A 14,130-nucleotide genomic window follows, 5' to 3' on the forward strand; every position below is an offset into this window, starting at 1 on the left:
GTGCAGACCAGGAACTCAGTCTTGATGGTGAGCAGCAAATTAGTTCCTTGGGCAAATGTCAACATTTGCCAATACTTTGTAAACAGCTTTAATTATGAAACCTGTCAGATGTGAAAGATCAGGTGCGCCATCATGGCATGTTTTAATGAAACAATCTGAGAACGTTTGTCAGGATCAGATTGTGAGTCATAACAACAAAGGCCTAGTGTCAGAGAAATCTGCTCTGTCACCACAGCAATTTATAGAATCAGCCAATTGTGTTTTGGAGGCTGGAGTAGAATATTTGGAGTGATAGTAGTACAGTGGTACCTCGGGTTAAGTGCTTAATTTGTTCCGGAGGTCCGTTCTTAACCTGAAACTGTTCTTAACCTGAAGCACCACTTTAGCTAATTAGGCTTCGTGCTGCCGCCGCGCCGCTGGAGCACGATTTCTGTTCTTATCCTGAAGCAAAGTTCTTAACCTGAAGCACTATTTCTGAGTTAGCGGAGTCTGTAACCTGAAGCGTATGTAACCCGAGGTACCACTGTACCCACGATTTCAGTGGGCTTTCTCTTGAGTACTGTTTGGATGTAGCAGATTGTAACAGAGCTCCCGTCGCTACAATTAGTGATGTCCCGTTGGCATATAATAGAAGAGCTGTTACCATTTATGAATTCAGCCTATAATACTTTAGAAAGAATAGGAGGTATAAAAATCTTGGGCAGCCTTGCTGTGCCATAAATTGTTCTTTGTCCTTCAGATTGAAAACTTTTTATTTTTTAACCAAGCCAGTATTAAAACAAATTTCATATGGTCAAGATTACTGACTCCAGGGGTACATTCAATATTACAAGTCTGCACACATTTCATTAAGTTTTAGAAGCAGAAAAGCTTTTGGCCCTTGCAACATGACAAATAGGAAACTGCAGATAATATTCCTGCGTATTTTAATAATTTTATAAATGTCAGCAGTTGCTTTCACAAGGAACTGAGTGGCTCAAATATAGGCCTGAGGGAGGAAATGCAAAGAGCAGGTGTTGGAGAACAATGCTTACTTATTTGAACCTTTAATTAGTATTTTCAACAATCTTATTTACATTCACACTGTGAAAGGTGGTGATTAGAACAGTGATTTCCCCAGACAATAGTTTGGCACCACAGCCAGGAGAGCCATTATCGCTGCCAGGTAAGGATGCCTCTAGAAACACCTATGGCTGCAATCCTAAACACACCTAAGAAAATAAGCTCCATTAGATACAGCAGAAATTTTAAGTAAACATGAATAGGATAGCACTATATGGCAGAGGGACTGCTAAGCCAGCAACAAATTTGGTGCAATGACAAAATAAATCTTAGATGCCAAGATCCAAATTTGGGGCAAGTACTCTGGTATCCCAGCAGAGATTTAAAATCACAATATGCAGCAAAGTAAAGTATGAAAATATAGGTTATTACACCTTTAAAATATACCCTTTAAAGTGAGTTCCAAAAATGTTCCCTTAAAAGTTTGTTTCCAAAGTTTCCCTCTTCCTCCAGCATAGGGGGGAAAACCCCACACTTTTGGTATGTAAAGAAATGGTTTACTTACAAACGCTTCAAAGGTCAGATTCGTGTGCTTCAGAAAAGTTGCACAGGGAGTAAAACTTAGTTCAGTTACAAAGTGGCAAAAGCTCCTAAATTATTGGTCTAGGAACCTGAGCGGCTTGTAAAAGCCATGCAGCTAGAGGCAGCAACTCAGAGCTCACACACTGGATCCACATGTAGACTGAGGGTGAACAATAGACTTGATTACCTGTTTCCAGAATTCTAGATTAAGTCTGGCAGGACTGTATGGTATTAACCCCTTCATGCAATTAATTAGATTTAAGAATGTTGGTTAGATGAAGCTGGTTATCCCATAGAAATAAGTGTTGGCACAGAACAATGCTGTTGGCTCTAATAATTTTTCCTGCCTGTTTTTGTCCTTAGCAGTTTCTGTCAGATAACAAATCTGGAATACATTTTGTATGTTTTGCTCTTTTGTTAACTGATACAAGTGTGGAAATTTAGAAAGCTCCATGTTACTTGAGACTCAGAACTTGTTAAGTGTATTTCAAATTGGAATCAGAACTCCTATAATTTCCTCTTATCTGGTAGCATGTACTGTTCTAAGTGTGTAAAATTTCCTTTCCTACCAACATGACTTAAAAGGGTTTTGATTTTAATATTGTACATAACTATAAGAAAGGAAAACAATTTCTTGTAGCATAATTGCAAGTTTTATGTGACTGATTAGGATCATAAAGCTTCAAAACAGGATTCCTGAATATGAAAGCATGCAGTGCGGATTAGAGTGGGGATGTTATCATTTGTTAATGGAAGATTGGGCAACAAAACTAAGTATTTTGTGTGTTAAGTAAAATATGAATATTGTGTATTCTCTGCAACTTAATCACAAATAAAAATTTAATTACTGAAGCATGCGTGTGTTTCTCTTTAGAACTCAATCCAATTAATTTATTATGTTCATGTGCAGACTTATGTCATGGTTACATGTAAATAATGCAGGAAATGAGTTCACTCTCCGGAATATGCATTTTTTTTCCAGAAGGGGAAATGGGTTTTATGTTTCTTAAATAGATGTAAATATAGAAAGAGGCTTGGATCCATTCAACATATTCTGCATGTCAAAAAGGGTCTTGGAGAAATAAAAGTTGAAACAGCGGCAACTGTACGGCATGGAAAACATACTTTGCAGACTTCTGCAACTTGTGATAATGGCATAGGATCTGCTGTTTAGATTAATCTACCTGAAACTCACCCATGTGCCTGAACAATTAAAGATTAGAACTGGATTGACTGAGATTTCTCAGTGGTGGCATCTTGTTTAAAGAACTTGAACAGCAGGGGTGGGGAACCATTTTGGCCCAGTGTGCCAGATTTTTATCATGTTGGCAGGCAACCTTTGACAAGGTGAGTGAAAACACCCACCTATCAAACCTGGGGTCTGCTGGGGTCCAGGGAACTACTGCGCAAAGCAGGATTGAATTCTCTATGCATCAGTTTATAAGCGCTAGGCTCATTCCTGCTTTGTGCAAGGTTCAGGTATGCCAGACACTTCCCAGCTGGAACCTGGCTGGCATGCCCAAATTGAACTGGGCAGATTTCCGTGACTTCTGGTTTGTTACCTGGGGGAAAGAGCTGAAAGTAGAATTTCACATACAGTGGTACCTCGGGTTACATACGCTTCAGGTTACAGGCTCCTCTAACCCAGAAATAGTACCTCGGGTTAAGAACTTTGCTTCAGGATGAGAACAGAAATCGTGTTCTGGCGGTGCGGCAGCAGCAGGAGGCCCCATTAGCTAAAATGGTGCTTCAGGTTAAGAACAGTTTCAGGTTAAGAATGGACTTCTGGAACGAATTAAGTACTTAACCTGAGGTACCATTGTATAAGGAACTGACTAGGTCATAAAATATACATTTCTAGCTTCTGCAAACCACAAACTTTTCTCCTTTGGAATAAATTTATTCTCCACATCACATTGATAGGGACAAAATTTGTATCTACTTTGAAGCAGCTGCTTTTAACAACACAATCAACTCATATTGAAAGATTAAATACCTGAGAACTATGGGGCCACTAGGGGCGCATCAGAAGATGGCTGACAATAACACCTCTCCGACCCACACGAGGTAATTTGGAGGCTGTGATGGGAGTAAATAGCCTCCCTACCCCCCCAGGATTGGGGGGGGGCTGCCCTTGCCTGCTGTGCCCTATACCACCCCCGAATTTGTGGGGATGGGGGCACTAGGCAGAATGCCCTCCTGTGGGATCTCGGCGCTCCTGGACGCTGTCTCTGATCCGCGTCACTAGCTGCAAGAACTTCAAAAGAAACAATTAGGAGGAAGCGAATGCACATATTTCAAGGAAGGAGGGGGAGTAAAGACTGCTAAAGGAAGAGATCTCTGATAAACAAGACGAGTCAGAGGAACAAGAATTAACCAGATGAAGATACACCAAGACTCGGCATGGCAAAAGGACTGGATGGGGGAGGGGAAAAAAAACTTTCCTTTCTTTCCTCTATGTGATTAAACAAGAACCCCCCCCCCTCACAAGTCAGAAATGTCGTTTGAAGGACTTAAGCTGTGGATTTATGTCTGTGTGGAGATAAACTTTCTAACCAAAGCATGCTTTAAGAAGAGCATGGAATGTATAAGGGCTTTGGAATTACGCAGTTAAAAATACCGTCGCCATATTGGGAAGTTCTGTCGGAGGACTTAAGTCTGGGAGGAGAAATAGAGAAATAGAGCTGTTTTTATATTGTGGGTGAAACTCCTCAGAGGGACTTAAAAATGACAGTTCTGTAATTAATGATGGAAAGAGCGATGTTATCTATGAATGCGATGATATATGGAAACCATCTCGATTTGAGGATTGGATGAACAGAAAAATTCACACAGGATTATTATTGGTGTTTATCGGCTTAAGGAGATTATCAGAAGAGATCATAAAGAAAAAAGAGAAAATATACGAATTATAATTATTAACTTTGTTTGGACTGATTTGGACATTAACGCAGTAGCAAGAAGATGATCAGAATCCCCCTTCGGATCTTGAAATATGGGTCCCCTCAACAAAATTTATAATTCGGCTTTGTAATTCGGAATTTATGTGATGTGATTTGATTTGATTTGATTGGTCGGTTAATAAAAATTATTCAAAAAAAAAATACCTGAGAACTAGAATGCAAGAGTAGAATTTTCAAGGTATAGATTGCCCAGTAAGCTGTTTATAAATTATTTCCTTGTGCTCTCTTATTCCACCTTGTTAGCTTTTTAAATAAATATTATACAGGTCTGATCCAAGCTGTGTTACCATTCCAGACTCTTATGCCTGGCATGGATTCCACATCCTGGATTGTACTGACCCAAAGCCCTGTTAAATCACCATGCCAGTATTGGCGGCTCGACCGAATTTGAGAATGCACCCCTGCGTTCAAAGGATCAAGCAGGACTTATCCCCAAACACAATAAGCAATATTTGCAGTTGGTGCACAGTATTAGATAGAACTCATCCCAGCGCACTCTTGTTTATGCTGGTTAGCCAGCTGGAAAAGCACCTGTGCGACCAGCCATCATAAATTGCAACTGCTGACAGAGAGGAGCTTTGCTAGCACTACCCTTTCTCTGTTGACACGCTCTGGTTGGCTAGAAGGGCCCTCTTGTCTAGCATAAACACCATGCACTGATAGAGAAGAGAAGGCAGCTTCCTCACTAGCCAGAGTAGAAATATAGTGTTTTCTGGGAGTATCAAGTGAGCACAGGGCCAGCCCTACCATTAGGTAGAGTCAGGCATCTGTCTTGGGCAGCAGTTGCTGTGGGGCAGAGAGGTAGGTATTGGGAGACAGCTGCGGGTACCACACAGCTTGCCCTGCACCTCCTAAGCTAGCCTGCTGCCCTCAAGTGTTGTGGTGGCCACTGGCTAAGGCTGAAGAAATAACTGAACTGCCAGCCTGGTTAGCTTCTGTACATGAAATGGACAGCCAGAAAATTATATTGGCCCAGCCCTGGTTTGATGTCTTGCTTAGACCAGTGGTGCTGACGTCTACTGGGGCTGACAGGGCAGAAGGCAAGGAGACCAACAATGGGCGAGCAGGAGTAAATGATGTGCAAAGACAGCTCCTTCTGGTTTTGTTCTGATCCTGAGTTCTACAATGGGCAACACTGAGACTAAGGAAGAGGAGGAGCTAAGTACTTTGAGGAGGCAGGCAGGTGGGGGCAGTTTGCTGGCAGAATGTGGTTGGTGGGGCTGTGGCCTATTTGCCCTAATGCCACAACCTCTGCTGGCTTAGACTTTGCTTGGAGAAATGGAGGAAACCTCTTGGTTTATGTCAACAATTCGACTCAATTTCTTGTAAAATTCTTGCTTTGTTGTTTAACAGTAAATTGCATTAATTTTGAGAAGCTAAAAAAAAAAAAAAAGTCCAGGTCATCATATACCGTATTTTTTGCTCTATAAGACTCACTTTTTCCCTCCTAAAAAGTAAGGGGAAATGTGTGTGCGTCTTATGGAGCGAATGCAGGCTGTGCAGCTATCCCAAAAGCCAGAACAGCAAGAGGGATTGCTGCTTTCACTGCGCAGCGATCCCTCTTGCTGTTCTGGCTTCTGAGATTCAGAATATTTTTTTTCTTGTTTTCCTCCTCCAAAAACTAGGTGCATCTTGTGGTCTGGTGCATCTTATAGAGCGAAAAATACGGTATACCCCAAATCTCTCTGAATCCTGGTGCATAATAGTCAAATAAGTCTTTAAAATGTTTTGCGGTTATCTTCTAAATAGACAAAAAAAACCATCTGTTCTCTTGCTGATTAGGAAAATCTCCTTTTATGCTAAATTAGTATGTCCTTGCAGGGAAAAAATGAAAGAAAGTGACGATGGAAAATTTCACTTTAAACGCTTTACTGAGTACTAACTAAAGAATAGTTACAGAGTGATAAAGGAAAACACTTAATAGCAATTATTCAAATTAAATTATGCTTAGCAGACCAGAAGCTTCCCCATAAATGTAAACACAATTCGTTTGAAGTGAACTGAACCTGTACACAATGAAGAGAAGACATTTGCATAGGATTTGGGACACTGGTAAAAAAGACAAGAGAGAAAAAAGGTGAGTATATTTGGCAAGCTTTTGATATACACAGAAAGGTCTTCAGGATGGCAGATGAAAGTGTGACTCTCCCTGTTCCTGCCTTCTGTGCAAGTTAACCAGCCATTAAAAAGGTCTAACTGGAATAATTTTATATACTCTTTCACATAGTGCATAGCTAAACTGTGGGGTTCAGTCCTACAAAGAAGGGATGGTTACCATCTAGGCTTTAAAAAAGATTAGATAAATTCATGGAGGATGAGACTATCCATGGCTACCTGTCATGAGACCTCCACCATCAGAGACAGTATACTTCTGTGCAGTGCTGGTAGGGAGAACATGGCTGCACTCAGCTCCTGGTTACAGGCTCTGACCCCTGGACAGTTAAGTCCAGTCAAAGGCGACTCTGGAGTTGTAGCGCTCATCTCGCTTTCAGGCCGAGGGAGCCAGTGTTTGTCCACAGACAGCTTTCCGGGTCATGTGGCCAACATGACTAAACCGCTTCTGGCACAACAGAACACTGTGATGCACAGAAATGCCATTTACCTTCCTATCACAGTGGTACCTATTTATCTACTTGCACTGGCTTGCTTTTGAACTGCTAGGGTGGCAGAAGCTGGGACAGAGCAATGGGAGCTCACCCCATCGCACATGGGAATTCGAACCGACCTACCAATCGGCAAGCCCAAGAGGCTCAGTGGTTTAGACCACAGCGCCACCCATGGGCCCTTGGTGTGATCCGGAAAGGTTTTTATTATGTTAACAGATTGTGTAGTTTGGCCCTGAGTATCCTACTCATTGTAGCCTTTGGGTCACAAAGTAGGAAAAAGCTGAACAGGTCTCGCAAGAAATGGAAAAAGTCAATAGGGCATTGTGCTCGGCAACCACGCGTATGGGAGGTCAGTCGTGAAGCATCCCAGCATTAAAGTATACATGAAGGAGCTATTCAGGCCTGATGGTGTGATGGTGTGCACCTATCGGGCCTTGGTAATGAGCGTTGGCTGAGCGACATCAGGCATGGCCTGTCAGATTGGTTGGCGGATGGTGAAGGGTCTTTTCAGGTGTAGGTAGTCTTGACGGCGAGACTGCAACTTTGCAGTCTCGAGTGGCGGTATCAGGCCTTGGGTGGAATCCTTTAGTCTATCTTCCTGAATGGGGGGGGCGTGCAGCGGTGACCCACGCCCCCTTCCTCTTTGCAGCGGCGATACCAAGGTTCCCCGTTAAAGGGGTTTCTGAGAGGAGGCTTTGACCATACACTGAGGGGTCGTCATTGCTCTCCCCTGCGACGGTGGCGTAACGGGGGCGACTATCTCTGCTTGAACATATGTTCTCCAGAGCCAGCCCATCCCCCGCACCACACTGGATAACCCTGATGTTCCCTAGATCTCCGGCTGGGGACTGGGGAGGGATAACTCCCAATGCCTGAGCCAAGGTCTACCCACATCTGAAATATAATAAAGTTGTGGCCAATTTAATCCCATAGCATGTTGTCTTGAGTCGTTATTCCACATGAGGGGGGGAGGGGGGGCGCCCAGGGTTTGGGGGACTCTGCCTGTCCACGCAAAGTAGGAAAAAGCTGAACAGGTCTTGCAAGAAATGGAAGAGTTAAGGTTGGTGATTTGGAACAGGACACTTCAAACGTTACTAAAATTCCTACACACGGACAGACCTCTATGTGCACACAGGTTCTGTGCTGATATGTGTGTAACAGTCCCACATCCACATCCTTCTCGTGCATGTGCCAAGATGTTATGATTGTTGCCCAGCGTTTAAAGAAGCCAAAGCTAAGTTAGGATAAGCACTGAGGGGAATTTCTTTTCAAAGAGGTTACTTGAGAGCAATGTTTGCCTAAACTGATGAGCTATAATGCTGCAGTAATTTCCCCGCTCACCCCCATAGGCTGTAAAATGTATTTTTGATCAGTTTTAATGTCAAGTATAGACATTATGGCTTTCCCCCCTGCATTCTATTTTCAAACCTGCTTTTATGTGGTCTTTAAGTATGGAACTGCATGTTTCTCTAATGTTCTTTTGCGGGGGAAAGGCAGCAAGCACCACAAGGGAGTGTTGACAAGATGATAATTTATCTATTTAATAAGGTTCAGGCATTTGAAAACGAAGACTAGTCACAGCAAAGTTTTCACTAAATTATTATGAATATTGGTGAAGATATCTCCTTCCAAGTACAGTTAGTAGTATAATGAAGAGGATTAACTTTGCTAAAACACTTGCTAGTTATTATCACGCAACTAGAGTACGGCAAAATCAACTCAATTCTCAAAGGGGCTTTTTCAAATAAGCGTTATGAAATAATGACTAGACTTCGGCTTTAGCAAATCTAGCTGCTTTTCCCTCTCTAGACAGACCCAGATTCTCCAAAGCTCTTTGTACAAAAGTTAGTCATCAGTGCCTTCATGGGGTTTCGCAGGTCAAAGAATTACAAAGACCATTTTTTTTTATCATTGTCAACATGCTGTGGCCTTTCCAAGTTCTTTCTGTAATATTAAATACTGCAATGTGTTTTGGCAATGTATCCAATACTGTGTGTGCAGTTTCGCTCAGCTGATGGTGAAGCTTCCATCAATAAAACAGGGAGGGAAGTAATTTTTGATGATTCTCACCCCCTCGTCCCGCAGTTCCCACTCCCTTAAATCTATTCCAGAGGTTTGGGGGACCACTCTCACCCCCCAAGCACATCTAGGGGCATGTGGGGCTACAAGGGGGAGGAAAGGATTGTCAGAAATTGTATCAATCCTTGTTATGCTGAAGGAAGTCCTACTATCAGCTGAGCAACACCATAGAACATAAAGCCCTAGATAGATAGATAATAGATAGATAGATAAACATATAACATACAACAATTAAACAATAAGCCCAAAATTCTTAAAACTCTTTTTCTTTTTCCACGAACAAAGAGTAAGTGATGGTTTCTCAACTTTTGCTGTTGCAGCGTACAGTGTTACCTTGGGTTAAGAACTTAATGTGTTCTGGAGGTCCGTTCTTAACCTGAAACTGTTCTTAACCTGTAGCACCACTTTAGCTAACGGGGCCTCCTGCTGCCGCTGCGCTGCCGGAGCACAATTTCTGTTCTTATCCTGAAGCAAAGTTCTTAACCCGAGGTACTATTTCTGGGTTAGCGGAGTCTGTAACCTGAAGCATCTGTAACCCGAAGCGTATGTAACCTGAGGTACCACTGTAGTTCTAATAACCAAACACAGGGCTGGATTTGAAACACTAAGGCTGCAATCTAATGCACAGTAACCTATGCCTAAGTCCCATGGAACACAGTGTGACTTACTTGCAAGTAATATGTGCAGGTTTAGCCTGTATGGTTATATTTCTTTTCCATTCACACACACACACACACACACACACACAAACATCATTCCACCTACCAGCTGTTCTGATGGAACCTTTCTCTAAACTCCCTTGCTCCTCCTCATAGCTTATGCTAGGGAGTGGCTACAGCTGTCTGCTGCCCCTACCAAAGTGATATAATATGGTTCTCTTTGCATATAGACAGCCTGCCTGCTGTGCTCTGCGCTCTGGAGCCTTGAGCTGCCTGCTTCTCAACTGGAATTAATTTGGCTTGTGCAAAAGATTGCGCAAACCGACGTGCACATGTGTTGGGGTCGCGCAGTGCTGTTAGCTATTCCCATTACAGGAAAGGAAAATTCTTCTGCGTCTTTGCTGTGACCATATGAATTTGGCAGAGCGGCTCTCCTTTGAAATCGCCATTCCGCTGAGGATAATGGATAGGCTCACACACAGGGAGGCGGTTTTTCCTTGCCCCTTCCCTCTATCCAGTGAAGGAGCCACAAGCGAGTCCGGTATCTCTCGAGGGGCGGGAGTGGCTGTGGTAGAAACCACAAGAAAAGCCCCACAACATCTCTAGCAACAGCCATCGATATCCTAATAAGTGTAGAATCTTAGGGTATTAAGTATAGCTGTTAAGATGCCTCAGATATTTTCCACAATAACTTAAATGTTGAACTGCAGTAAAATTCATAAGCTTTTTAAGGATTAGAACCATTCTCTAAATCCTCATTTGGAAGAAAGCACTATAGTTTCCTCCTATTAAATGTCTGTTAATCTAATCCACATCTAGTTATTTAAAACCAAAGGAATGCTGCAAATTGAGGTGCTTCTATGTCGGGGTCGTTGTAGCATCCTTTGGTATTTCAATTAATATGTCTACATCTAGCTGCAGGCTTTGCTGAAAACAGACCAGGGGCTGGTGATTTGATTCTCTAAAAGGGTTGAGTGCTGGCACTGCGGTATTGGCTACCATGGAGAGAAGATCTTCAGTGGATCTGCAGCAACAGATCAAGGAAAAGCTCCTTGCCCTGCAAAGAGGAATAGAAGATTTTGAGGTCTGATTCCTCATCTTTAAACACACACGAACGCCTATAAACATATATAATACGCACATGTTATTAAGTGTCTTTGCTATGTGTTAATGGGACTATGTGGGACGCGGGTGGCACTGTGGGTTAAACCACAGAGCCTAGGACTTGCCGATCAGAAGGTCGGTGGTTCGAATCCCCGTGACGGGGTGAGCTCCCATTGCTCGGTCCCGGCTCCTGCCAACCTAGCAGTTCGAAAGCACATCAAAGTGCAAGTAGATAAATAGGTACCGCTCCGACGGGAAGGTAAAAGGCATTTCCGTGTGCTGCTCTGGTTCTCCAGAAGCGGCTTAGTCATGCTGGCCACATGACCCGGAAGCTATATGCCGGCTCCCTCGGCCAATAAAGCGAGATGAGCGCCACAACCCCAGAGTTGGTCACGACTGGACCTAATGGTCAGGGGTCCCTTTACCTTTACCTTTAATGGGACTATACTGGATGTAAATTTATCAACTGGTCCAGCACTAATGGCAGCTGCCCAGGAATGTACTGACTCTTCCTGGAGGTAGTTTGGAACTAAGAGCAACTTGATGACTTGGAGCCCCCTGTGGCATTGAAAGGAAGAGGATGGAACTGGTTCATTTATATAATGGGGTCCCCAACTTTTTGGGGGACCAGGGACACATCAAAGAAACTGTTCTGGGTAGCACAAAATACCCATTTTACGAATTTAAATTTTACCCATGTACGTTCTGTAGGGCCAGTGGTGCAATTAAGGCATTTTAGAGTTGATGATCTTACCTGGGGAAGGGCTTCTTTAGATGATAATGTGCATTACTTCACTTACTTCAAAATGTGGAAAGTGTGAATCAACACTGCTGCTCTTCTGTTGCCTGGGGCCATGGACTTCGGCCTCAAAGTTCTGCCCTGATGGCATCACTGAGCAGAGCCTCATTAACAGATCTCTAATGTTGGGGTTATGAATGTATATGAGAGCCATTCCAGCCTTTGGAAGCCACACATCAGTAGCTAAAAAACCTGGAAAAGCTAAGCCATTTTGGACACACAAAAAGCATTAAACAGGTGGGGCAAAACCCTCCCAAACCAAACAAACCGCACAATGCTTAATTCTATCTCCTTGCCTGTTGTCACAAGATGGCAGTGTTTCAGAATTCGTTGCTGATCGCTCTGTCGATGTACAATATTACTTTCTTTAGGTATCAATATAGACATTTATCCTGGATTCTTTTTTTTTAAGTACTTTATCATTGCACTGGTTCCTGTTAGGCTACAGTTGTGGAATTAGTATATTCCTAAATATACTAGGAACATTTTGTGTATATTTTTCATTAAAAACCAGAAAATAATTGGACTAGACGACAGGAATCAGTGGAGCAACAGAAACCATAACTTCATCCCAGACCTTGTTTTCAGAAGTGTCTCTCTCCCCTTTGAGTCCAATGGGTGAAGGTAGCTGGGAAAGCGGTAAATGTAAGAACTAGTTAATTTTATCTGGGATATTGTAGATGGGAGAATTATCTCCAAGGGCACAATTAGCAGCATAAAATGGCTAATTTAGCTCATTAAAATGTAAATCTTCTCAAGTCATTAGTACACGTAAAAGGCAATCCAGGGAGACTAATAAGAGTAAAGCTTAAAATCTCTCTCTCACACTATTTAAAATATAAGCCATGACGGGAATTAAATAATTAAAATAGCTGTTTTAAATATGACAAATGAACTTCTATTCTCAGAAGGTGGAAGAAGCAACAAGGGGGTCATCTCTCTTGGAACCTGGTCCTCACCAACAGGCAGCAAAGGATCAATGAAGGGGAAGTACTGGGAACCGTAGGAGGAAATGATCATTTTTTTTGGGTTTCATTATACAAAGGAAAGGGAAAACTAAGTCTGGTCGGACATGCACTCTGGACTTTAAGAAGTCTGATTTCAAAAAGCTTAAGGAAATACTGGGTGAGATCCCCTGATCAGAAATACTCAGAGAATGGATCCAAGATGGAGGTAAGTTTCTTAAAGGTGAAATACTGAAGGCACAAATACTGGAACTGCATTAAGATCACAGATTTTCCACACACAAATCCACTCCTGTTAGCCCACCACCCATATTTTCCCCCCTTCCGTTTCAGCAGTATAATTAAGTGGAGGGGGAGATTCGTTTTGTTGCCATTGCTAACAATCTATTTCAGATCTACACCCAAAGATTTAACACTTTACCCTTCTCTACCTGTTGCCTAACCATGCTTTAACCATCTGAACTTTACTAAACCTCAGCTAAATCTGCTCACTCCTTCACAGTGTTCATTGCCATACATTACCATACAAATATGGGCTACAGTATGTTCTTAGGAGCTATCTATGATTCTGCCTAAGGCTGCAAAGTTGGGCTGGATGTGCACTGTGTGCCATTTTGGTATGTTTTGTTTTTGTTTGTTTAGTCGTTTAGTCGTGTCCGACTCTTCGTGACCCCATGGACCAGAGCACGCCAGGCACTTCTGTCTTCCACTGCCTCCCGCAGTTTGGTCAAACTCATGCTGGTAGCTTCGAGAACACTGTCCAACCATCTCGTCCTCTGTCGTCCCCTTCTTCTTGTGCCCTCCATCTTTCCCAACATCAGGGTCTTTTCCAGGGAGTCTTCTCTTCTCATGAGGTGGCCAAAGTATTGGAGGCTCAGCTTCAGGATCTGTCCTTCCAGTGAGCACTCAGGGCTGATTTCCTTCAGAATGGATAGGTTTGATCTTCTTGCAGTCCATGGGACTCTTAAGAGTCTCCTCCAGCACCATTTTGGTATACTCTCCTGCAATTCTGTGTGACATACAAGATATACCGTAATCAAAATAACTTCATCAATATCATAAAAAGATTTAATAATAATAATAATAATAATAATAATAATAATAATAATAATAATAATATCATATTGAGTTGATGTCAGCGGCAGAAGCGCCAGAGGCAGCAGGCAGTTTTGGAGTCTTTGAACATTTTTACAAAGATGAATTTGCCATTTCCAAAAGTTTGCATCTTTTTTAACCTGAAAGTTGGATGGATAGTGTAAGAGCCAATACCCTTTCTCAAGGCAATCCCTAGGGCATCTTTCAAGAGCATAGTTGCCTGTAATAAAAACAAAAGCAGTCAGGAGGAACACAACCAAAGGAGTGATAGTGGGA

The sequence above is a fragment of the Podarcis filfolensis genome, assembly GCF_964270895.1.
Source record: "Podarcis filfolensis genome assembly, chromosome: 9".
Lineage (NCBI taxonomy): Eukaryota > Metazoa > Chordata > Lepidosauria > Squamata > Lacertidae > Podarcis > Podarcis filfolensis.